The sequence below is a fragment of the Balaenoptera borealis genome (genome assembly GCF_965194805.1).
Source record: "Balaenoptera borealis genome assembly, chromosome: 4".
In the NCBI taxonomy this organism is placed as follows: Eukaryota; Metazoa; Chordata; class Mammalia; order Artiodactyla; family Balaenopteridae; genus Balaenoptera; species Balaenoptera borealis.
In genome coordinates, this window is record NC_138861.1 from 145,988,396 (window position 1) to 146,011,732 (window position 23,337).

Here is a 23,337-nt window from a genome sequence, read left to right on the forward strand (position 1 = left end):
ACCTTATCTCTAAGGGACCTTGGGTTCTGAAATTCTCTTAGTCATCTGGTGTTGTTTCTGAGGTTTCTACATAGAGGTTAGTGCAGGGCCTCGTGGGGAATGGGGACTGGGAGCTGGTTTGCACGGTACAAGGCAGATGTTAGACCCGGGTCATTCTTCTGTCTCCAGAACGGAGGTTGGGGAGCAAGGCACACCCCGCTCTGTTTGGCACTGCCCCCTTCAGACCTCCTCCAGGTTCCCTCCTCCCACCCCTGACCAGCTGGAGAGTTAAGAGGGCCCTTCTGGATCTCGGAAAACTGTCCTTCCACCTCTTCCTAAGCCAGTAGCAAGTTGGGAGGGAGGCCGCCAGTGCTGAGGCTGGGGGAGAGCGGGGTGTGTTGTCATTCTGGTGACTCCTGCAGACTGTCTCTGCTGCTGGGGTCTAGAGTTCCCCCACTTGCTAGAAGAATAAGCAGGGATGAGCATGGGGTCGAATAAAGGTTGAGAGGAGCACACCACCAGTCACCCTAGAGTCGATTAGCTTTTTTTTAAAAAAATTTTTATTGGAGTCTAGTTGATGTACAATGTTGTGTTAGTTTCTGCTGTACAGCACAGTGAATCAGCTATACATACACATACAACCACTGTTTTTTTTAGATTCTTTTCCCATATAGGTCATTACAGAGTATTGAGTAGAGTTCCCTGTGCAGTTAGCTTGTTCTTCGTTCCTACACCCAAGAGCACAGTAGCCACTTAGAGCTTTCAGGGGTACCTAGGACATCCCCTCGTCCGTCCAAAGGCAGCCTCGGGCACACAGGAGTCGCCCTGGAAGCACACATAAAACTGGGTGCTATTTATTCACACATAAAATTCACACATGTGGGACTTCCCTGGTGGCGCAGTGGCGAAGACTCCACGCTCCCAATGCAGGGGGCCCGGGTTCGATCCCTAGTCAGGGAACTAGATCCCACATGCATGCCGCAGCTAACAGTTCGCATGCCACAACTAAGGAGCCCACGTGCAGCAACTAAGACCCGGAACAACCAAATAAATAAATAAAATTCACACGTGAAATAAGGTGGTAAGCACCTTGTGGCTTTTTATCCTCCAAGCCAGAACTTTCAGGAATATGAGCCTTGGACTGTATGTGAGGAGGTGTGTCCATCATGAACGTGAGAATAGGGGTCCTGGAGTCAGCTCGGGACATACGAGGGACATACTGAGAGGAAAAAACTAATAATGGTCTGGAACTTAAAGTTTTAAACTAGCTTAGCTAAACAGCTGTCAGAAGGGACAGCATAGGAAGAGGTGAAGCGTTATTTCATAGGGATTTCTTCCAGCTGCTGAGAGTAAAGAGAAAGGTGGGCTCAGGGTGGCAGACAGGGTCCACGTCACCAGCCGTCCTTGGCTGTGACACAAGTCACAAGCAAGTGCAGCGCAGCTGCAACTTCTCAACTTGTTACTGACTTAAGAAGAGGTGGAAGGACAGTTTTCTGAGATCCAGAAGGGCCCTCTTAACTCTCCAGCTGGTCAGGGGTGGGAGAGGAGGGAACCAGGAGGTCTGAAGGGGGCAGTGCCAGCTAGAGTGGGGTATGCCTGCCTCCCCCAACCTCCATTCTGGAGACAGAAGAATGACCCGGGTCTGACATCTGTCCTGTCTGCCTCGTCACCCCTACTTTCTTTACCAGGAGCTTTGCCTCATGAACTCATGGCAGTATCTTCTAAGGACTTTGACTAGGAGTGATGTGCTGTGAATAGTAAGAGCGCACAACCAGTTCATCAGTGTGCCTCCCAGCACCCCCCGAAAACATCCCCAGGGCATCCTCTGTGTCTGTCCCCACCGCCACCCCGTCTCACCTGAGCCACTCAGCCCTCAAGTGGTTTCCTGCTTCCCCCATCCCCTCTCCAAGCCACTTTTCATATAGCACACAGCGGCGCAAGGGGTCTTTCCAGAAATCAGATAGATTGGGTTTTGCCTGAAACTCCCATCAGTTTCTCTTGTTATGTTTGAATAAAATCCAAAATCTGTCCTATGGCCTGCCAGGCCTGCGGGATCTGGCCCCTACGCCCTCACTGGTCCTGGGCCTCTCTCCTCTTGCTCATTCACGTCTCTCCAGCTTCACCTGGATCCTGGGAGATGCCCAGCGTGTTCCCCTCATAGCACTCACCACCACTGCGTCTGGGTCTTTATTAGATGACTGTCGGCCCACCTCCAGGCTGCATGGGCTCTGGCAGTCCCGCTTCTCCTCGGCTGTATTCTCACCGTGCCCAGCACACTCAGATACCTGTTGAATGAATGACTCAGACTGGCGGAGAGAATGAACAGCTAGACGAAAACCAGGCACCCCAAAAGGAATAGGAGGCAAGCAGATACAGTAACTCAATCACATGTTTGCTGGGAAATCAATCACCACAGGAGGGCTGAGGACCCCAAGGGAAATAAGACGTGGCTCTTCTCCCAAGAGCTTGACAGGCCAGTGGGAGAGAAGGTCAGACACCAACCTAATCCAATCCAAATTTCATGGACTGAACCTTTTAAATCCGTACAAGCAATCCTGTGGGCTCCAAGAAGGCTGCGTTCTTAACCGTGCCTCAGGGGTATTGACATAGAACTTGTAGAACTATCTTTCTAAAGAGACTTAGAAAGAGTCAAAAACTTAAAAACAATTTGTTAAAAAAATATTTTACACAGTGACCTAAATCCTTAGTCCCAGTAATAGAGAAGGAAATGCATTCCTTTTAGAATGAGAGATTTTTCGTTACGATTTTCATCCTCAAAGGGCAGGGGTCAGTCTGTGGTCACATGAGACCCTGGGGCCAGAGGAAGGGAATAACCGGTAACTGTCGCCCCTGTAACTACGGGATTGCCCTCGGCTGCAGGAGCAGCTCCTTTCCAGCAGAGGGAGCTGTGGGAACAGGAACAGCCGCCTGAAAGCAGCTGGTCCAGCCCAGCCTTCAGGAAATAAACACACCAGCCCTGGGCAGTCAGAGCCACCAGGCCCTGTCCGCCCAAGGGGCTCACAGTGTGAGGACCACAGCTGTACTCCAAGGCACAGCTGGCTGCTCTTGTTGCCCGGGGCGTGGGAGGGTGGACGTGGTAGCTGACGACAATGCCCCACACCCTACTTGCTCTCCTCGCAGCTCTTCTCTCTACCGGAATGAGCACACTTATTTATCTGTTTGCTTGTTTTTTCTGTCTCCCCTGCTAGGGCAGGGAGAGTGGTCTTTGTCCGTTTTGTGCAGCCCTGGATCAGTGGCACCTGCCGCCATGCTGGGGGCAGGGTAGGCACTCCAAACGTGTCTGCTGGATGAATGAAAGGGGACAGACAGGAGGATAAGCAGGACGCAGAGAACCAGGAGGGCGGAAATGGCGAGGGCCCCATCCTTCAGGCTCCTGCGATGTTAACTCAGCTCCTTGCCCTGGCAAAACCAGAAAAGCGATTTCAGGCTTTTCTTGGAAAAAAAAAAGACACCCCCCCCCCCACCACATGCACACACACACACACACACACACACACACGTCACCTTCCTTTCCCCTCACCCCCAAATATCTGTCACTTTCTAGATTGTGAAAATGCTTACCCACAGACTTTCTTAACAGCACATTGTTCCCTGTGACACTATTAATTGAGACAAGAACCAGCAGGGTGGGAGGTTTGGGGGGGGGTGTTAGTGGTGCCACAATTCTCAGTAGTTTGGGACACCTGAGTTTCAAGTGCCAGCACTACTGCTTTATAAGATTGTTCAGGAAGGCATCTAAGTGGTGAATGTAAGTGTCCTTTTATTTTTGTTAACTGATTTTTTAGTTCGATCATGGTTTTTATTCTTTTTTCCAAAACAAAAATTGTGGTAAAATGCACATAATATAAATCTACCATCGTAACCACTTTTCAGTGTCCAGTTCAGCGGCATTAAGTACATTCACACTGCTGTACAGCCATCAACACCCTGCATCTCCACAACTCTTCATTTTGCAAAACAGAAACTCTGTCCCCATGAAACACCTCTGCACTCCCTCCCCTCCCCCAGCCCCTGGGGGCCACCATTACAGCTTCTGTCTCTGTGGATTTGACTGCTCTAAGGAAGGACCTCATATGAGCGCAGTCACGTAAGTTATTTGTCTTTTTGTGACTGGCTTATTTCACTGAGCGTAATGTCTTCAAGTTTCATTCCTGTTGTAGTGTGTGACAGGATTTCCTTCCTTTTTAAGGCTAAATCATATTGCATTGTGTGGATAGACCACACTTTGCTTACCCATCCATCTGTTTTTTTGTTTTTGTTTTTGGCCATGCCGTGTGACTTGCGGGATCTTAGTTCCCCAACCAGGGATCGAACCCCGGGCTCACGGCAGTGAAAGTGTTACCGAGTCCAAGCTCGCCCTGCTCTCCGCACGACAGGCCAATAAATCGGGAGACGAGGTGCTGAGGCAAGGGATATGACTTTATTTGGAAAGCCGGCAGACGGAGAAGATGGCAGACTAATGCCTCCAAAACACCATCTTCTCAGGGTTTGGATGCCAGTTTCTTTTAGAGAACAGAGAGGGAGAGGAGGTGGGGAAGTAAAGTAAAAAGACCATAAGTCTCGCAAATATCTCCTGGAATGGCCAGCTTCGGGGAGCGGTGTGTTAATTTCATCTTTCTTGCAGCCATTCACGGGTGGACAGAGTCAGGATGCTTCCCTGACCAAAGGCACTTTGGTTTAACATTCAGGCGGAGGGGCAGGGTTCCCCAAAGCAGGCCATTATGTATAGGCGGTATCCTTTTAGTGAACAAAAGCAACGGGAAGCAAAGGTTAAAGTAAAGAAGCGGATCCAACATGGAGTCAGGATTGGCTCTTCCCTGTTACAAAAGCACCAAGTCCTAACCACTGGGCCGCCAGGGAATTCCTGATATCCATCCATCTGTTGATGGGCACTTGGGCGGCTTCCACATTTTGGCCATCGTGAATAACACTGCTATGAACATGGGGGTATAAATATCTCTTTGAGATCCTGTGTTCAATCTTGGGGGGTATATTCCTGGAAGTAGAACTGCTGGATCACATGGTGGTTCTATTTTCAATTTTTTTTTTTTTTTTTAGACATCTTTATTGAAGTATAATTGCTTTACAATGGTGTGTTAGTTTCTGCTTGATAACAAAGTGAATCAGTTATACATATACGTATGTTCCCATATCTCTTCCCTCTTGCATCTCCCTCCCTCCCACCCTCCCTATCCCACCCCTCTAGGTGGTCACAAAGCACCAAGCTGATTGCCCTGTGCTATGCGGCTGCTTCCCACTAGCTCTATTTTCAATTTTTTTGAGGAACCACCATACTGTTTCCCACCCAGCTGCTCTATTGACAACCCCACCATCAGTGCATGAGGGTCCCAGTTCCTGCACATCCTCCCCGACACGTGTTCTGACAATGGCCATCCTGATGGCGTGAGGTGGTGAGGAGGCAAAGGTTTCTCAGGGTAGATGGTGACGGTGATGATGGGGAAGTGCCACCAGGGATAACAACAACCGTAGCGGGCGCTCCGTTCTCCTGTCTTCCTGTTCACCTTCTCCCCCACCAGCCAGGAGGAGGAGTGATTTATCAGGCTACTGTGTGCGAGCCTCGGGCACCCCTGGTTCATTGCTCAGCTGGGTGGAGTTACGGAATTACGGCCATTCTGACCGGGGTGAGGTGACATCTCCCTGTGGTTTTGGTTTGCATTTCCCTGGCGATTAGTGATGCTGAGCATCTTTTCGGGTCCCTGTTGGTCATCTATGCTTACTCTGGATTGAATTTGCTCTTCTTTTTCTAAAAGCTGAAATGATTGATTTTAGATGTGTCTTCTAATAGATACATTCAATTCTATAAATTTCCCTCTGAGAACTGCTTTCATTGCATCCCACAAATGCTGGTAAGTTGCATTTTCACTCTCATTTAGTTCAAAATCTTTTAATATTTCTCTTGAGATTTCTTCTTTGACTCATGTGTTATTTAGAAGAGTGTTGTTTAATCTCCAAGTATCTTGGGCTTTTCCTACTATCTTTCTGTTACTGATTTCTAGTTTAATTCCATTGAGATCTGAGAGTATACATTATATGATCTGTATTCTTTTATTTTTATTTTTTTAATTTTTAAATTTTTATTTATTTATTTTTCTGGCCGCACCGCACAGCTTGCAGGATCTTAATTCCCCAACCAGGGATCGAACCCATTCCCCCTGCAGTGGAAGCACAGAGTCCTAACCACTGGACCGCCAGGGAATTCCCAATCTGTATTCTTTTAAATTTAAGGTGTATTTTGCGGTCTATCTTGGTGAATGTTCCATGTGAACTTGAGAAGAGTGTATATTCTGCTGTTGTTGGCTGAAGTAGTCCTAGCGTTTTTACTTTGAAGTAGTTTTAGACTTGCAGAGAAGTTGCAAAAATAATTCGGAGAGCTCTCGTGTGCCCTTCACCCAGCTCCCCCAGTGACAGCATCTTACAAAACCATAATGCGATGACCAAGACCTGGAAATTGACACTGGCATGATACTACTAACTAAACCACAGACCTTATTTGGAATTCTCCTGTTTTTTCATGCACTTACTTTTCTCTTTGTATATAGTTCTATGAATTCTATTGCACATAGATTTGTGTAACCACCACCCCAATCAGGACACAGAACTGCTCCATCATTCCAAAAAATTCCCTTATGCTATTCCCTATGGCCATCCCCCTCTCTATCCCAACCCCTGGCAACCACTGATCTGCTCTCCACAGTACCATACACACACACACACACACACACACACACACACATACACACACACACACATATACACACACACACACACACATAGTTGTTGTTAATTTTGAGAGTGTTATGTAAATGGAATCACAGCGTGTGCTCTTTTGACAGTGGCTTTGTCCACACAGCACAAGCCCCTGAGCTCCACCCAGGCTGTGTCCAGAGTTCATTCCTTTTGGTCTCACGACGTCTGTCTTCCCTTCTAAGGAAGAGGCCTTGACCCCTTTCCTCTCCCCCAGGTTCCAGGCTCTGTGCTGGCTGGATGCTCTGCTCCGGGCACCAGGACCCTGGGCAGCGATTCCCTTCTGCCTCTCTCCACATGCCACAGCCAGCATAGACTCTACCAGGTGAGGACCCAGAGGTGATCCCCACTTTTCAGATGGGGAGCAGAAGCACAGAGAAGAGGTCATTTGCTTCTAATGTGGCTGTGAGCGGAGGTGCCCTGCATACTGGAAACCACTCCAGCCACGCCCGTGGACCACCACGCCACCCCACGCCCCCGTCCCCCCTCTCCCGGGGTGGTCCAGGATGGAGAGGGCCTCTGGCAGGTGGTATCACCCATGCTGAGACCTGAGCCAGGAGAGGGAGACAGCCCGACCGTGACTGGGAGCAGAGCAGCTAAGGCCCAGGGAACAACAAGGGGTGGCACCAGTGCCTCGGTGAGGTTTCGAGTGAAGGCGGGGACGAAGGCCCTGGTGTCGGGTGTCTCTCCCCTGCGTGTGGGGATTCCACTTCCTGGCCATTTGTCCTGACTTTCGCTGGATAAACCTGGGACAGTGACAGTGGAGCTCACCTAGGACCCTTGCACAGAGAGAGGACAGAAAGCCACACTCTTTCAGGTGGAGATACACGCGCGTGTGCGTGTATGTGCGTGTGCATGGGTGTTGACACACAGTCCACTGCATACTGAAGTACAGAGGAATGTGAGGGCTTTGGGAGACCCAGCCACGGGGGCGGGAGGCTGAATCTTGAGAAGGCAGGGAATGGCACACAACGGGTGGGTGGTACAGTGAAGCGGCTGAGTGACTGGTTCAAGGGCCAGACTGCGTGGGTTCAAATCCCAGCTCCGCCACTTTGCAGCTGTCTTCCCCTGGGAAACAGTTTCCCCATCTATAAAATGTCAATGATCAAACTCATGAAGGATCACGTGAGGATTCAATGAGCTAATCGATTTTCTGGCCCGTAGTTAGCACTTCAGAAGGGCAGGACTTACATTTCCCGGAAGGGAGCAGGGAGGGGACCTGCTCTCGGCCACACCCAGCTACGTCAAGGCTCCAGGGCGCTTTCTCCATGTCAGTGTTCCCATTGTATTTTATACTTTTTAATGTTTCCTCCCAGTCTTAGAATCAGCTGGGATAAAAAAAATACTCACTGATGGATGAAAATGCATGGATAAGAGCTGGCCCACTCCTTTCAGACTCTCCTAGCCTTTGAGATGATTGAGGCCCAGAGAAGCCAAGGAAAGCATCTAAGGTCACACAGCCTATTAGTGGCAAAAATGGAAGTTGGACCCAGGCGGGCTGGTTCCAGCATCTGAGGTCTTAACCACGCCCCTGGATGGTCTCATTTCTACAGGCAATTCTTTATTCATTCACTCAACAAACACTGTTTTGAGTTCATAACACGTCCTGGGTGCTGGCCTGGGCATGGAGGACACAGATGTGAATAAGACCCAGTCCCTGACCTCAAGGGACAGTGAGGAGAGAGACAGCTAAAGAGTCATCTAGGTTGTCACAAGAAAAAACTTGGCCTTCTATATGTGGTCCGGGGTTGGGGTGGGCAGTCAGGGAAGGCTCCCTGGAGGAGGTGATGACTGAGCTGAACCTTGCCAGATGAGTAGAAGTTTGCCAGAGAGAGATTTGAGGGGAAGGGCAGTCCTGGCAGAGGGAACAGCAAGTGCAAACACACAGAGCCAGAGAGAGCATATAATACAGTGGGGTCATCATTGTGCAATCAACTTAACGATAATTCAGTTTGGCAAACTGCATTTTACATTTTTAAAAGAAAAAAAAATAGGCTAAGCACGAGATGGGAGCAAGGAACCTGCAGCTGGGCGGTTGGTCTGGCTCCCACAGGCCTGCAGAACCTGGGCCTCTTGTTCTGCTGATGGTGGACTTCAAGTGGTGGGAACCTCTGGGGTCTTGACAATTTGAGGTTGAGGGGGAGGACGGGGGTTGGTGGGGCCTCCCAAGCCACTTCAAAGACTGTGGCCTTTATCCTGGGGACCGCGGGAGTCACTGATGGCTTCCCCAAATAAGTCAGAGTGGACTTTAACCCTGTGACCATCTGGTCACCCCACGGCCACTCAGCAGGTCCAGTCTGTACCACACTGCCTCTAGTGGAGATCTCTAAGGATGTCACTGATGGGAGGGTCACCAGGATGACCGAGACTGATGACATAAATGTGCGCTGACCCCACTCTGCGGAACCTGCCGAGGTTCAGGAGTTTGCCCGCTGGTCCAGGAGGGGCAGGGCCAGCCCCCGCCCCAGCCCCCCGTCCACGCCCCGCGTCCACGCAGGCTCTCAGGCCTCGGCTCCTGGACGTGCCGCCTCTGGCCACTAGGGGGCAGTGTCCTGCAGTGGAACTGGCGTCCTACTCCTGAGGGCCTTGAGCGAGTACCCTGGGCCTCAGTTTCCTCTTCTGGAAGCTGCAGCGGGGCTATGTGGGCTCAACAGAGCAGCAGAAACGTCCTGAGAACCTGCTGGGGGCTGGCCCTGTATCTTCCTAAACGACCCTCCCTACACAGCTCCCACCAAGCAGTCGGGGGGGTCCATGCCCCCCACCCCTTGGAGCGCCCCTCCACCTTTTTTTTTTTTTGGCTGATGGCATGTGGGATCTTCGTTCCCCCACCAGGGATGGAACCCGCACCCCCTTTAGTGGAAGTGCAGAGTCCTAACCACTGGACCGCCAGGGAAGTCCCAGACCGGCTACATCTTGAAGTGGGTGCTGCCCGCCCCCCCGCTAGCCCACGTGGAGGGCCCACTGGACAGCCAGCATCGACCGCGCGACCTGAACAAACCTCCAGGTGACTCCAGCTGAGGCCCCAGACAAGCCCAAACTCCCAGCCCACGGAATCTGTGAGTTTAAGAAGTGGTGGTTTCAGGTCACGAAGTCTTGGGGTAATTTGTTCCACAGCCAGAGTAATGGGACCCCCATCCTACCCTTGGGAGGGGAGCAGCCCAGGAGTGGGACAGCAGAGTCACCCATCCCCACTGTGACCAGCACTGGGCAGGGGAAGCGCAAGGGCCTGGGGGCCGGGCGGAGGGGCGGGACCCTCGGGCGGGACCCTCGGGCGGGGTCCTCCCCCTCCCCCTCCCCCCTCCCTCCCCCTCCCCGTGGAGCAGTCGGGGCATGGATGCCGGCAGAGCGTCCGCAGGAGCACAGGCACGGAGAGAGTCCTGAAAGTGCCAAGTCCAAAGTCGGGGCAGGCGGAAGGCGAGGGAGAGAAGGGGCGGGCCCAGCAACCTTGGAATTTGTCCCCGGGGAGCTCTAAACAAGGCGAAGGGCGGGGCGGACTGGGGTGGACTTGATTGAGAGACTCTCTGAGGACGGGGGATGGGGGGTGAGTGGGGGGAGGGTCCCGGTCAGAGGCCAGTGAACTGTGAGGGGGTTACAGCCCCATAAACACTGGATCCCCCTCCCCTGGTGGGTGGGGAGGTTCAGCAGGCTCCCCCCTCCCCTCCCCCTCTCTCCCCTCCCCCCTCCCTCCCCCCCCCCGCCCCCCAGGGCTCTGTTCCGTTTCCTGCCCACCAGCCTTCCAGGGGCTGACCCAGCTCCCCAGACCCTTGACCCCATGAAGGAAATGCCCCAGACTGAAGCAGGCGCTCTGTTCTGGTCACTGACAGGGGGCACTTAGAGGGTACTTTTCCCCGACAGTTGCAGGGAGTAAGCCCACCCTGCGTGTCGTCCTGACCAAGTCGGATTTCTGAATGCCCCCTGGAACAACCAGACACGCACACGTGCGTGCACACACGCACCCCATGGTGGTGAAATACATGGGTACAGGGCTCAGACAGGCCTGGGTTCCATCCCTGTCCATCATTTACCAGCTGTGAACCCGGCCAAGTCCCAGACCCTCTCTGACCCTCAGTTTCCTCGTCTGCAGAGTGGCGTTTCTGAAGGCACCTGCTTCATGGGATTGTTGAAGAGCACCTGAGCCCCGGGGCACAGAGGCCCTCACGTGGTCGGCATTATTCACCAGCCAGCACCTTTCAAGTAAGGATTTTAGAAATTCTCTCTGAGCGAGGGGAGGGAGGAGGGGGTGTTGCCGAATATCGGCTTCCCTGTGCACCGAGGCCGAACAGAAATAGAGACAGGGATTTGGGAGGAAGAGAGAGATGGCTTTATTTTTCTGCCAGGCAGAAGGGAAGACACAGCAGGCTACCGCCTCCAGAGCTGTGCCCTCCCTCCTTGGGAATCAGGGAAGATTTTATATGTGAGGCTCGCTGTCCGGGGTCTATGATAAGGATCAAAGTAGTGAAGGTCTTGCATTCTTCCTTTCCTTTGCATTATTTCAAAACAGTCATAGCTGGCGTCAGGCCTCCCCGGTAATTGGGGTCCGGCAGTCTGGTAATTGTGTCCGTTTGCCTCTGGTTTATTGGCCAGTGACCTTGTTTCTGAAATGCAAAAACTATAGGGGGTGATTTCTTACCAGGGGCATATAGAATGTAAGTGCCGGGACATAATAAGGTTAGGGGGTGAGAGGCAGGGGATGTAACTCACACAGAGTTAGGGGTGATGGGTACCGAATGTGAATTACATAGTGTCGGGGGGGGGGGGGGGGGGGGGTGAGGTTAGCCTTGTAAAGTACAAATCTAGTTACTACAAATTAGTGATGGTTAAAGTAAACCAAGGCGTGATTAACTCTTTCAGGCCAGGTTATATTTCTTCTCTAGCCTGTTCACTGTTCCCTTTATTTCCCTTGTTCTCAGGGGAGGGAAAACTTCATTTCTATTTCTGCTGCAACAAATTCCCCACTGCTAGTTCATTCCCTCCGTATCAATGGAGGAAGGGAAACGGGCGTCGTTCTCGTCTGGCTGAGGACAAAACTTCAGTTTTGCTCCACTTGACAAACACCAGCTGTCCGGCCCAGGGGCCCATCTATCTCCTATTTCAAATCCCCCCTGAGAGACGTGAACCCCAAGAAATCTTTACTGGGAGGATGAGGGACGACGGTCTGTCTTCTGCAGCTTCCTCAGGCTGGCAAGGGGTTCGTAGACCCTACCTAGTTGGGGTCACAGAGCTCTCGCCCTGTCTTATTAAGGGCCCCAGGGTGACTTCTGTTGTTGTTTTGGCAGGATCTGTTCTGAGAAATGGCTGGAATCTTTGCATCATCATTATCTTGATGTGAACCTATTGTAATCTGGAAGAGACAGAATTTAGCAAGTAGTTTATAAAACAGAGGCCAAAGATTAATAAAAGAATTATTGTAGCTGGGGGCCCAAGCAGGATGAAGAGCCATGTAACATTTGGTAGTAATTTTGATCCTGATCTAGATAGAGTCAGTGCTTGTGTTACCCTGTCTAAAGGAATGGAGCCATTTGGTGATATATATAATTTTATGTCCTCTTCTATTAGCCCAGTTTGATTGATGTAGGTGTAACAGACCCTGTTAGAAGTATTTGGAGGCGTGACAACCTAAACATTAATAGACAAAATAGATCTCATTTCTTTTTAGGAGAATAAGCCTGAAACCCAGTCTAGGCCTGGTGCTTTGGGGAGACTTGTAGCCAGGTAGCCGGTTATCTAGTTTCATCAAAGTAGGTTTTAACCTTTGATGTGGTATTAATATATAAATAACAGGAGCTATTGGTCACTACATATGTGTTTTCTCTTTTTGTTAACATATGGTCTAAAGCAATTTTATCGTCTCAAAGTGTAATAGCTACAAGAGGAGACCTTTAAGAAGTAAGGTTGCAGTTACCAGCTGTCAGCAGATGTTGTTTTGAAATTGGCCGGTGCCATCCCATATCTAAAACAGCTCAGAAAACTCAAGTTCTTAGCAATAAAAGAACTTGCCTAAAATCACACCATAGTGTCACCGTTCATGATGTCAGTGTTTCTCTGGGTATGAGAAGATGCAAGAATTGGGGCTCGTAAGATCTTCTCCTGAAATTAGTTAACTATCTGAAAGCCTATCCTGTCAGTTTTTCCCAGAGCACAGAGTCCCTCATTTCAGCTCTCCACCCTGAAGTCCTTGTAGAGGGTGTTGAAGGTCACCAGCTACAACAGCTCATGATTTAATCCTTGTAGAAGTAGATGGCAAGTGTCAGTTTTCAGTCAGCAGGGCCCCTTTATGGTTGTAGTTTCAACCATGGTTTGGAGCATTTCCTGACCATTTTGTCCCATGGTGTTAGGAATGCTCCTTTCCAGGTCTGGTGAAGATTTTGCTGATAGGCCATTCCATGGGCTATTACTGGACTAGGCCTTTACTAGTATCCAAAAGTCTCTGGACCACCTGTCTTCCTAGTATCTTATGGTCCAGGACAGTATTCCCTCTTGTTGCTTCTTCTTATATCTAGAGTTAGACTATTGCAATCATTGATCTCATATGGAACTATATATCATCATTTTATCAGAGGCTCGGTCACACACTTGGTAACATAAGAAACAATAAATTTTTGGAAATAGGCAAAATACAAATAACATAGCTGGCAGTATTAATAAAGTCATAAGTAAGAATTCAGCCAAGAACTTCCATTAGGGGCAGCCCAGTATATCCCAGGTCGTCTGACTTAGTCTGTTCTGTACCAATCCCTATTCTTCAGGGAAATTATATATTGGCATTGTCCGTAAGGTACTCAGCCCAGTTTTTTAGTGTTACTAGACTGATTATCTTTAGTATGATTTAATTGTCCCCAGCCTTTAGAGGAGCCTTGAACCTTAAATTACCATAGCCTGGTGTTAGTTACATAAATCCATCCCATAATTGTGGGAGGTTTTATTCCTTGGCTGAAATTTTGCTTGTTGCTCTGATTGAACTTTGAGTAATAGAGGAAAATTCATATTTATGGTCAGGGTCAGAGCAGGTATTATTAATTGGTCAGGGGAGGGGATCTCATCTAGTCATATCAATAGTGGCCTGAACATGACTATAATTTTCCTTTTAAGATAAATTTCCTAAGAGTCAGCCAATTAGAGCCTTGGAGTGGAGAAATCCACTCAGGTAACCCAGAAGTACTAGACATAGGTAATTGGCCACAAACCCAACAATTGGATTGATTTTTAAAACTAGCATAGCATCCTGCCTATGATAGAAAAACATTTGATTCATATGCAAAGGTCCAAGAAGTCAAGAAAACATTGTAAATGAGCATATGAGTCAGGTCCAGGATCTTGGGTAAGCTGTCTACTTCTGATGTTGTCTTTTTCTCATCCTGGTGTGAGTGTAGTTTCTCCTCTGTTTCAGCGTTGTTTTAAGGTGATTTTGAGGTCAGCCATCTTCTCTATAGGCCAGTCCAGTGCAGTGGACTTTGTGAGTGGAAATTAATCCAAGAGTTAATTCCCTTTAGTTTTACTGTGTATGAGCTAGTTCAGAGTACCTGATAAGGGTCCTTCCATCCAGTTTGGAGATAGTCCTTTAAATTATGTCTTTTCCAGTATGTATAATCCCCTGGTTGTAGGTCGTGGGGTATCTGATCTTCATCCAAAGAAAAATTACTGAGATAAGCTTTAGAAACAAACTTAGAGTGTCCTTTAATAATTCAATTAAACTTTTTAGCAATATAACATAACTGCAAGGAACTATCTGGGAAGTGAGTCTTGGTAAACACAGACCTTAATTAACAAAACTAGAATTTAATATTCAGTAAAACAGAATTTTTTTTCTTCATTGTGAGGGCATTAACCCTGCAACCAGGGAAGGCTTTATCCCATCAAATAAAAAATAAGGTTTATCAGGGAGCCGGAAAAAGCCAAGCAGCCGTCTTGGATTTTCCATAGCCCTGACTGTTTGATTTACAGCTATTGTTTACCCATTTTAAATTCCCTGATTTAGGAGTAGACTGTTTTCATGTTTTTTTTTGTTTTTTTTTAAATTAATTTATTAATTTATTTATTTGTTTATTTTTGGCTGTGTTGGGTCTTCGTTTCTGTGCGAGGGCTTTCTTTAGTTGCGGCGAGCAGGGGCCACTCTTCATCGCGGTGCGCGGGCCTCTCACTATCGCGGCCTCTCTTGTTGCGGAGCACAGGCTCCAGACGCGCAGGCTCAGTAATTGTGGCTCACGGGCCTAGTTGCTCCGCGGCATGTGGGATCTTCCCAGACCAGGGCTCGAACCCGTGTCCCCTGCATTAGCAGGCAGATTCTCAACCACTGCGCCACCAGGGAAGCCCCTGTTTTCATGTTTTAAGGACAATCAGGATGGCAAAAGTCTGACAATGAGAGGTTAATTTAGAAGCAGAATGAACTTTATTTACGTGTGCCATGATCTTCATAGATCATTGTGAAATAATACTTATTTACTTTACCTAAGTAACAAAAGATTTTAAAAGCAAATGTAAATCACTTAAAGGCAAAGAAATTTACATAGTCTGTTATTAAAGCAGCATCCCAAGAAAACTTTGTTCTCTTAACAGAGAGAGAGAACCAAATTTCAGTCTGGTCTCAATAAACTTGGCCTGATGATTTATATAACTGTAATTTATCATCTAGGCTTTTTGCTTCCTGAAACTTTTATAAGGAGTCTCAGACTGAACTTTTAAAAGACCTCTCAGGAAAGTCACACCAAAGGCTTGTCACAGATTTCGCTTACCAGATCTAGGTGAATTCCTCCCTTTTCAAGGTCCCGAAAATACCTTGAGATTTCTGTACCTGTTAGTGGGGTAGCCTTCCTAATTTATCTGATAAAGGTGCTGGGGACCTAAGAGTTTCCAATCTCTGGAGGGAGCAGATAGAGAGAAGAAATAAATGTTTTAATTTTACCCGTAGGTGTAAATTACCAAATTGTTGTAAACCATAAGTAGCTTGAGGAGAAGAGCTTCTTTATATCCAGTTTAGCATTATGGTCTGAAAGTCAGAAACTTGTATTTATCCAAAAGTCCTTTTTATAAATCTTCTTGAAGAGGAAGCATCTTTGCAAAAGCTTCAGAGTGAAACTGTAAGTGTCTATAATGACAAAAGACGTATGGCAAGTTTAAAAATCTGATTACAATGTAACTTACAAGGTAACTTGGTTACTGTTGTGACATATGACGCTTAAGATAATAACTAGAATTATGACTGATAACATTTTACCAGGACATATCAGAATTTTTTTGAAACTCCATATAATTTCTAGAATATCTATATTAGTAACAATTACCATACAATCTAACCTAAGAAGATTTATTACACATTTGACAACACTTCCCATGTAATTTTATACCAAATGAACCTAATTAGTGTAACATCTCTCTTTGGGATGTTTCAGAGGCCCTTTGAAGCACCCCAAAGTTAGCTAGAGGTCAAAGAAACTTCATTACAATTTGATTTGGGAAGTTTTATCAAAAAAACAAAAGGGTTTAGAACACTCAGTCAGATAAGATCATACATTGCTGTGAAACAATTGTTTTTCACTTAGCCAAAGTGACAATAAAAGATTTAAAGGCAAATATCGAACTGATCACTTAAAAGGTAAAGAAGCTTAAAATTTGTCATCCAAGGCAGTTCAACACTTTAAGAAAACTTGTACCATGCATAAAACTCTTTTCTCAGGGTCCACTTTCCACAAACCTTTTTTATCACTTTCTGTATCCATCACTTTATTTTCCCATTCAGAAACAGCCACCTGTAAATCAGACCTACTTCCTTTTCCCTTAATAAAATGCAATTCCATTCCTCTTACCTTCTTTACTAAAAACACACATCCTACTTTCCTTAAGCAACCATGAACTGTCCTTTATATCAGCACTCTGTAGATTGGTAAATGTACATCCAAATAATAACATTTAAAGAATGTGCTTTCTTATAGAAAATATCTCAGTGTGGCACCAAACACGTTTTTTAATAGTTCTAAACCTTTTGTTTCTCTGTACAAGGAAGCCAATGTTCAGTAATTAATGTTTCAGTATCTTATTTTATTTGGAAATGGCCTAGTTATTTAATAACTTCCATCTTTTAACTTAATTTAGCACAACTCTAAATTTTCAAGTTGTCGAATATCTGGAGAGATCATTCTTAAGTAAATATTCCTACAACATAAGTATTCCTAAAAAGTTCACCCAAAGCTCTTATCTCATTTGCAATTTTTTTTCTTAAAAGTTTCTTCACATCGAGTTATTTTCATTGCTGACAAATTTGTAACAGATATAATAAGATCTTATTTAGTTTATATTAAACCTAGGCACAATAAAAGTATTATACTTAATGTTGATGGCTCTAAAGACATGTCTATATTAATTAGATTAACAAACAAACATTAATACCAGGTTTTAATTTAATACTGAATATTTCCCAGGTCACATGAACCTGAAATTTATTTAATTTTTCTTGTATTTAGAATTGTTTGATTTGTATGTGCTTACTTTTCTTTTAAGCCAATTAAATAGAGCTCATTTACAAATTAACCTCAGCAATATTATCCAAAGACAGAAACATATACTGAGACATACACAGATATCCAGACAGACAGAGATCTCATAGTTTCCACTTGAGATTTAAAATGTCTCTTTGCCTCTTTTTTTTTTTTTTTTCTTGGCTTGAAGTTCTACTAATTAACCCAAGGCTGAAGTCTCAGGCAAAGTGGGCTGTGTTTGTAGCTCAAGGAAACGGTAAGAGTTAACTTCAAGCTTTGTCCTAGGCGTATTTTTGTTCTCTCAGGGTCAGAATTTTGAAGAAAAGTATTTTAACAAGCTAGCTTTTTCTAATTGCACATGCAAAAAGAACTGGTTTTGCACTTTTAAGAAAAGCTTTATTTTAACCAGTTTTCTCCAGAGCCTAAAGAGTATTGTGGCCATACTGTCAAAAATCATCTTTCTTTTTCTGTGGTCATGGTTTCACAGCTAAAATTTAAACCAGATAATGCTCAAATTGGCTCTGATAACAGGGGCAGACTGGCTGATAAAATGTTGTCCCAGCAGGGATTGTCCCTCTGGGGAGGTGCGGTCTTAGTTTGATCAGAAGAATATGCGAAGTAAGGGAACTTGCAGGACTTGGGGAACCTTCCCACTCCCCTGAGAGTTGGGAGAAGTTAGAAGAGGATCATTTAGAATGTCAGGAGACTTTTGTTTCTTTTCTTTTCTTTCTTTTTTTTTTTTTCCTGATTCCTCAGGCTTTTGATTATGGAGCTACCTACAGCAGGATTATAATAAAAGGGGCATAAAGTCCTGAACATAAGGGAACCTCAGTCCATTTTTCCCATCCTGTGGCAATAAAGATCTAATTGTAGGAGACCCATTTTCAGGCCATTTTTCTTTGTCATTGGATCATAGCTATAGGTCCACCAGTCATTCAAAATTTTCCCTAAGTGTTCCCAGGTGGGTGGAACCTTAGAGGAAGCGCTTCCCATTTTGGCTCGAGCAGTTGGTAACAGACGTTTGATATTAGCACGCTCAAATCAAAACATAAACCTTCACCTCATCAGCTGGAAGTCACACATAAAACATAAACCATAAAAGGAAACAGCAAAGGGATGCTCAAAAAAGAAAAAGAGAAACATATGGCGGAGACCCGCCCAAACGTGATTTCCGAGTCCCACTCGACCTGGACCGTTGCCCCAAAGCGGCGTCTTACATCAGAATCTCCCTTTGCAGGGAGCATTCCACATCAGGATTTCCCTTTGCAGAGAAATCCTCAAATTGGTACCTTAGTTCCCCTTAAGGGGACCGTCCAAGGTCACGGAGCGCAGTCCGGGAGACTCACCGTAGGTGCTGACGGGTGCGTCGCGACTTTCCTACGCCCTCTTTCTGATCCTCCAATATTCAGTGTTTTCTCGGAGCGGAAGTCCAGGCCGGCGCGGCCAAGAGAAGAGAAGGTGTCCTCAAGGCAAAAGGAGCCTCGGCAGCTGCTAGGTCAGCCTCTCCCCCGTCCTCCGCCGCAGCCTCGGAGCTCCGCCGCCGAGTCGACAGGCCGGGTGTGATGGGGCACAGCCCTGCGGCAGGGACTCCCTGGCGATCCGGCCTCAGAGAAACCCTCCAACCCTCCGCTCTCCCGAAGGAGCCTGGCGTGCAGAGAGATATCCCCGAGCTTCCGATCAAGCCGAGGGGCCCTGCGGGGCTGCCTGCCCGCCAGCAGACCCCGGACGAGCCCCCATTTTGTTGCCGAAGTATCAGCTTCCCTGTGCACCGAGGCCGAACAGAAACAGAGACAGGGATTTGGGAGGAAGAGAGAGAGATGGCTTTATTTTTCTGCCAGGCAGAAGGGAAGACACAGCAGGCTAGCGCCTCCAGAGCTGTGCCCTCCCTCCTTGGGAATCAGGGAAGATTTAATATGTGGGGCTAGAAGTCCGGGGTATAGGATAGGGAGCAAAGCAGTGAAGGTCTTGCATTCTTCCTTTCCTTTGCATTATTTCAAAACAGTCATAGGTGGCGTCAGGCCGCCCCAGTAATTGGGGTCCAGCAGTCTGGTAATTGTGTCCGTTTGCCTCTGGTTTATTGGCCGGTGACCTTGTTTCTGAAATGCAAAAACTACAGGGGGTGATTTCTTACCAGGGGCATATAGAATGTAAGTGCCGGGACATAATAAGGTTAGGGGGTGAGAGGCAGGGGATGTAACTCACACAGAGTTAGGGGTGATGGGTACCGAATGTAAATCACATAGTGTCAGGGAGTGAGGTTAGCTTTGTAAAGTACAAATCTATTTACTACAAATTAGCAACATGTTAAAGTAAACCAAGGAGTGATTAACTCTTTCAGGCCACGTTATGTTTCTTCTCTAGCCTGTTTATTGTTCCCTTTATCTTCCTTGTTCTCAGGGAAGGGAAGACTTCACTTCTCTTTTTGCTGCAACAGAGGGAAGGGAGCCAGGCGTGTGTGTGTGTGTGTGTGTGTGTGTGTGTGTGTGTGTGTGTGAACACCCCGTGGATCATAAATGCAGACTCGCTGTGTCTATACTCGCCTGTGGCTCTGTGTCCAGTCCCCACCCCTGTGAAGCCTCGGGAAGGTTGCAGATGGACAGCCCGGCGAGTCCTCCGTTTCAGGCCGTGCCGGGCCTCCCTGTAATAAAGACCTGTTTCTTCCTGGCCGCACACTTGGCCTGGAGACTGAGGGCTCCCTGAGCAATTCTGAGCTCCCGCCTGCCCGCCCTGGACACACTCGGGCCTTCTGTTTGGCCACAGCGGCCTGTGGGACACTCACAATGCGGCCCTGTTCTTCCCTCGGCTCAGCCCCCGCCCCTGCGGCCTCTCTGGGAGGAGGTTCTGCGAGCTGGGGGCGGCTGCCTTTACCGGTTTCCAGGAAGACACGCGCGCTGCGTGTGGCTGGAGACGGGGCACCTCCCCGTTGGCAGCCCCTTGGAATTAGGGGGTGATTTGTTAAGGGCAAAACACGTGTTCCTCAGGCAGGGCCGCCAGTCAGCTCGCTCAAGGGCAGGCTTCCCTCTGAGCCTGGCACATGCCGAGCCCACTCGGACGCTGGGCCTTTGCATGGGCTGTTCCTCTGATCTTCGCGGGGCTGCCCTTCTGTCGCCTGAAAGCCTGAGCTTAAGCCGTTCCTCCTTGGGTTGGGATCTGCCGCTATTGACTGCTGTCTGTCTCGCGGCCCTGTTGGATTTTCCCCATTTATTTAGCATCTGTCTTGTCCCTCGAGACGGTGAGCTTCACGGATCAAAGAGCTGTCTTGTTCATGCCCCGTCCCCAAAGCGCAGCACGGTGCCTGGCTCAAGAACGCCACAGTCGAATCTAAAATATGACACAGATGAACCTATCTATGAAACAGAAACAGACTCCCAGACATAGAGAAGAGTCCTGTGGTTGCCGAGGGGGAGGGGGTGGGGGAGGGATGGAGTGGGAGTTTGGATGAGCAGGTGCAACTACTGTATAGAGAACGGGTCAACAACAAGGTCCTACTGTAGAGCCCAGGGAACTATATTTAATATCCTGGGATAAACCATACTGGAAAAGAATATATATATCTGTATAACTGAATCACTTTGTTGTATAGCAGAAATTAACACATTGTACATCAACTATACTTCACTAAAATTAAAAAAAAAAAAAAAAAAAGACCGCAGTCAAGATTTACTAGATGAACGAATGAATAAACCAACCACCCTATTGAGAAATCAACCTATGAGTCAGTAAGGCCTGGATTCAATGGATCAATTACTGCGTTAATGAGATCAGGGCACCCAGGGTGGAATCCTTGCCTGATACGTCTGTCTTTAATCATCTGATCTTCCCCACTTCACCTCTAAGCCCTTCCAGGGCAGTGGAGAGGCGGGGGGTGCACAGATGGAGCTAAAGCCGCGAGAGACGGAGACAGGCAGGAAAAGAGGCCAGTGCTTCCCCGGAGGAGCGGGGACTGGGAATGGGGCTCTCAAGGGAGGGCTGGTCAGGGAAGGCTCCCTGGGGGAGGTGAGACAACCCCTGGGTGGAATCCCAAGAGAGGTACTGCTGTTCAGCAGGGGGTGGGAGCTGTGTGGAGCTAGCCTTGGGCTCAGCAGGGTTGGTGCAAGAACGAGGCCTGGATTTGCTCTGCACGGTCTCAAGAAAACCAGGGTCAGTGGTGGAAGCCCAGGAGAACCCATTTCATTTCAACACAGGGGGACGTGTCCCAGGACAGCGCCATGCAAAGATGGAATGAACTGCCAGAGGAAGGAATGAGCTCTCTGTCCCTGGAGGTACGTAAAGCTGCATAAGAAGAGGAGTGAGGGGTTAGCCTAGGCAGGAAAGCTGCAAAATCTGTTCTAATCCAGAGAATCTACAGATCTATAATAGAAAGCTGTCTAATACAGGCAGAAGAGGTATTTATCAGGTAATATCCATACACTACTAATATAAATATGCATACAGATGATCATCACAGTTTTGTTTTGTTTTTTTAATAATGGAAAACATCCTGTCTCCTAAATTCCACCTTTTGAAAGTTATCTTTATGCAATCAGCATGTGTGTATTCAGGCCCTTGGCTATAAGAATGCTCAATGCAGTATTGTTTGCAACAGAGGAAAAATTGGAGACAGCCTGAAAGTTCATTTATATGTTTATTTTCTGTCTCCCTCTAGATTGAGCTCCAAGAGGGTGGGCCCTTGTCTGTCTCACTCACTGCTCTATCTGTCGTATCTAGTGGGTATATGAGATACAATGCAATCTTTTTTTTTTAATTTTTGTATTCTTTGACGAGAGGGAGGGAAAGGGAGAGAGAAATGCAAGAAATGCATCAAAATGTTAACAGCGATTGTTCCTGGGAGATGGAATTAAAGGTAATTTTTGTTTTATGCTTTGTTGTACTATCTACAAAAAACATGTATGATATTTATAATGTGAAAAAACTTTAAGTAAAAATAGAATGACATCAGGGTAAAAAAAATTGCTTCATTTGCTGAGCTCTGAGAATGGATTTTTAAAGCCAAACTGAATCGCGTAAGACTATCAGAACGTCCCTAGTGGCAGCCTTTTGCCATCTGGCTAGGATAACACAAGAACAATCCAACTCATCTGGGTGGGGAAGAAAATAATTTGCAGTTTCGCAGTGGCCGCCCCTAAAACCATGCCCTCCTCCCAAGGTGGCTCTTTTATAAACTCCTTTGGCTGCAGACTTGACGTTTATCTGTGCAAACAAGGCATCATGCTGTTTGGGTATTCCAAAGCACTTCTGCTCAAGGCAGATAACAAAACACAGATAACTCCACCAACAGGTCTCTGCCTTTGAATTTGTCTTCCAAAACAAGCAAGCCCTCTCACTGTTTGGGGAGAAACCAACCTGTTGCGAATTGTTCAAGACTGTGAGATGGCCTTCTCCATTCCTCCAGGGCCAGAGGGATTAGCTTCCACGCGGGGCTGCTCAGAAGGATGGCGCCCACCCGCTAGAAGTCACCACCACCACTTATCATCTGGGAAGGTACAGAGCTCCCTATCACTGGAGGTGTGCAAGCCAAGGCGGGGAAACCCCTTGTCAGGGGCATTATATAGGGAATTCGAGGGTCAGGTTAGGGGCCGTGCCAAGGGCTGAATTGTGTTTCCCCCAAATCCAGATGCTGCAGCCCTAACCCCCTGTACCACAGAATGTGCCTCTATTTGGAGATGGACCTTTAAAGAGGTGATCAAGTTAAAATGAGGTCACTAGGGTGGGCCCTAAGCCAATAGGACTGGTGTCCTCATAAGAAGAGGAGATTAGGACCCAGACACACACACAGAGAAGGTGATATGGAGATACAGGGAGAAGACAGCCATCTGTAAGCTGAGGAGAGAGGCTGCAGAACAACCCTGCCTTCACCTTGATCTTGGACTTCCAGCCTCCAAAGCTGTGAGAACATGAGTTTCTGTTGTTTAAGCCCTGTCTCTGTGGTCCTGTGTTATGGCGGCCCTGGCAGAGAGGGTACCAGTGTCTCCACTGTCCGGGTGAGAGAGCCGTGCTGGTGGGGCGGGGGGAGGGCGAAGTGATATGCCCAGGGTCCCACAGCTACTGGCAAGTCCAGATTCTAATCCAGGCAGACCTGCCCCAAGTCTTTCTGCTGTACTTG

The 23,337-nt window shown here is 47.6% G+C and overlaps 2 long non-coding RNA genes across 2 annotated transcripts in view; one reads left to right on the forward strand and one right to left on the reverse strand.

Moving 5' to 3' along the window:
• The first annotated feature begins 9,579 nt into the window (after positions 1-9,579).
• On the forward strand, positions 9,580-18,587 carry LOC309628412. The gene is made up of 3 exons (XR_014244509.1): positions 9,580-9,821; positions 10,850-10,959; positions 17,991-18,587. It is a non-coding gene; the product is annotated as an uncharacterized lncRNA (long non-coding RNA).
• Positions 10,967-23,337, reverse strand: part of LOC309628411 — a 33,819-nt gene continuing 21,448 nt past the window's right edge. The window contains exons 2-4 of the long non-coding RNA XR_014244508.1: positions 18,581-20,555; positions 14,286-15,847; positions 10,967-12,106 (exon numbers count right to left, since the gene is read on the reverse strand). This is a non-coding gene — a long non-coding RNA (uncharacterized lncRNA). The remainder of the gene's footprint in view (positions 12,107-14,285; positions 15,848-18,580; positions 20,556-23,337) is intronic.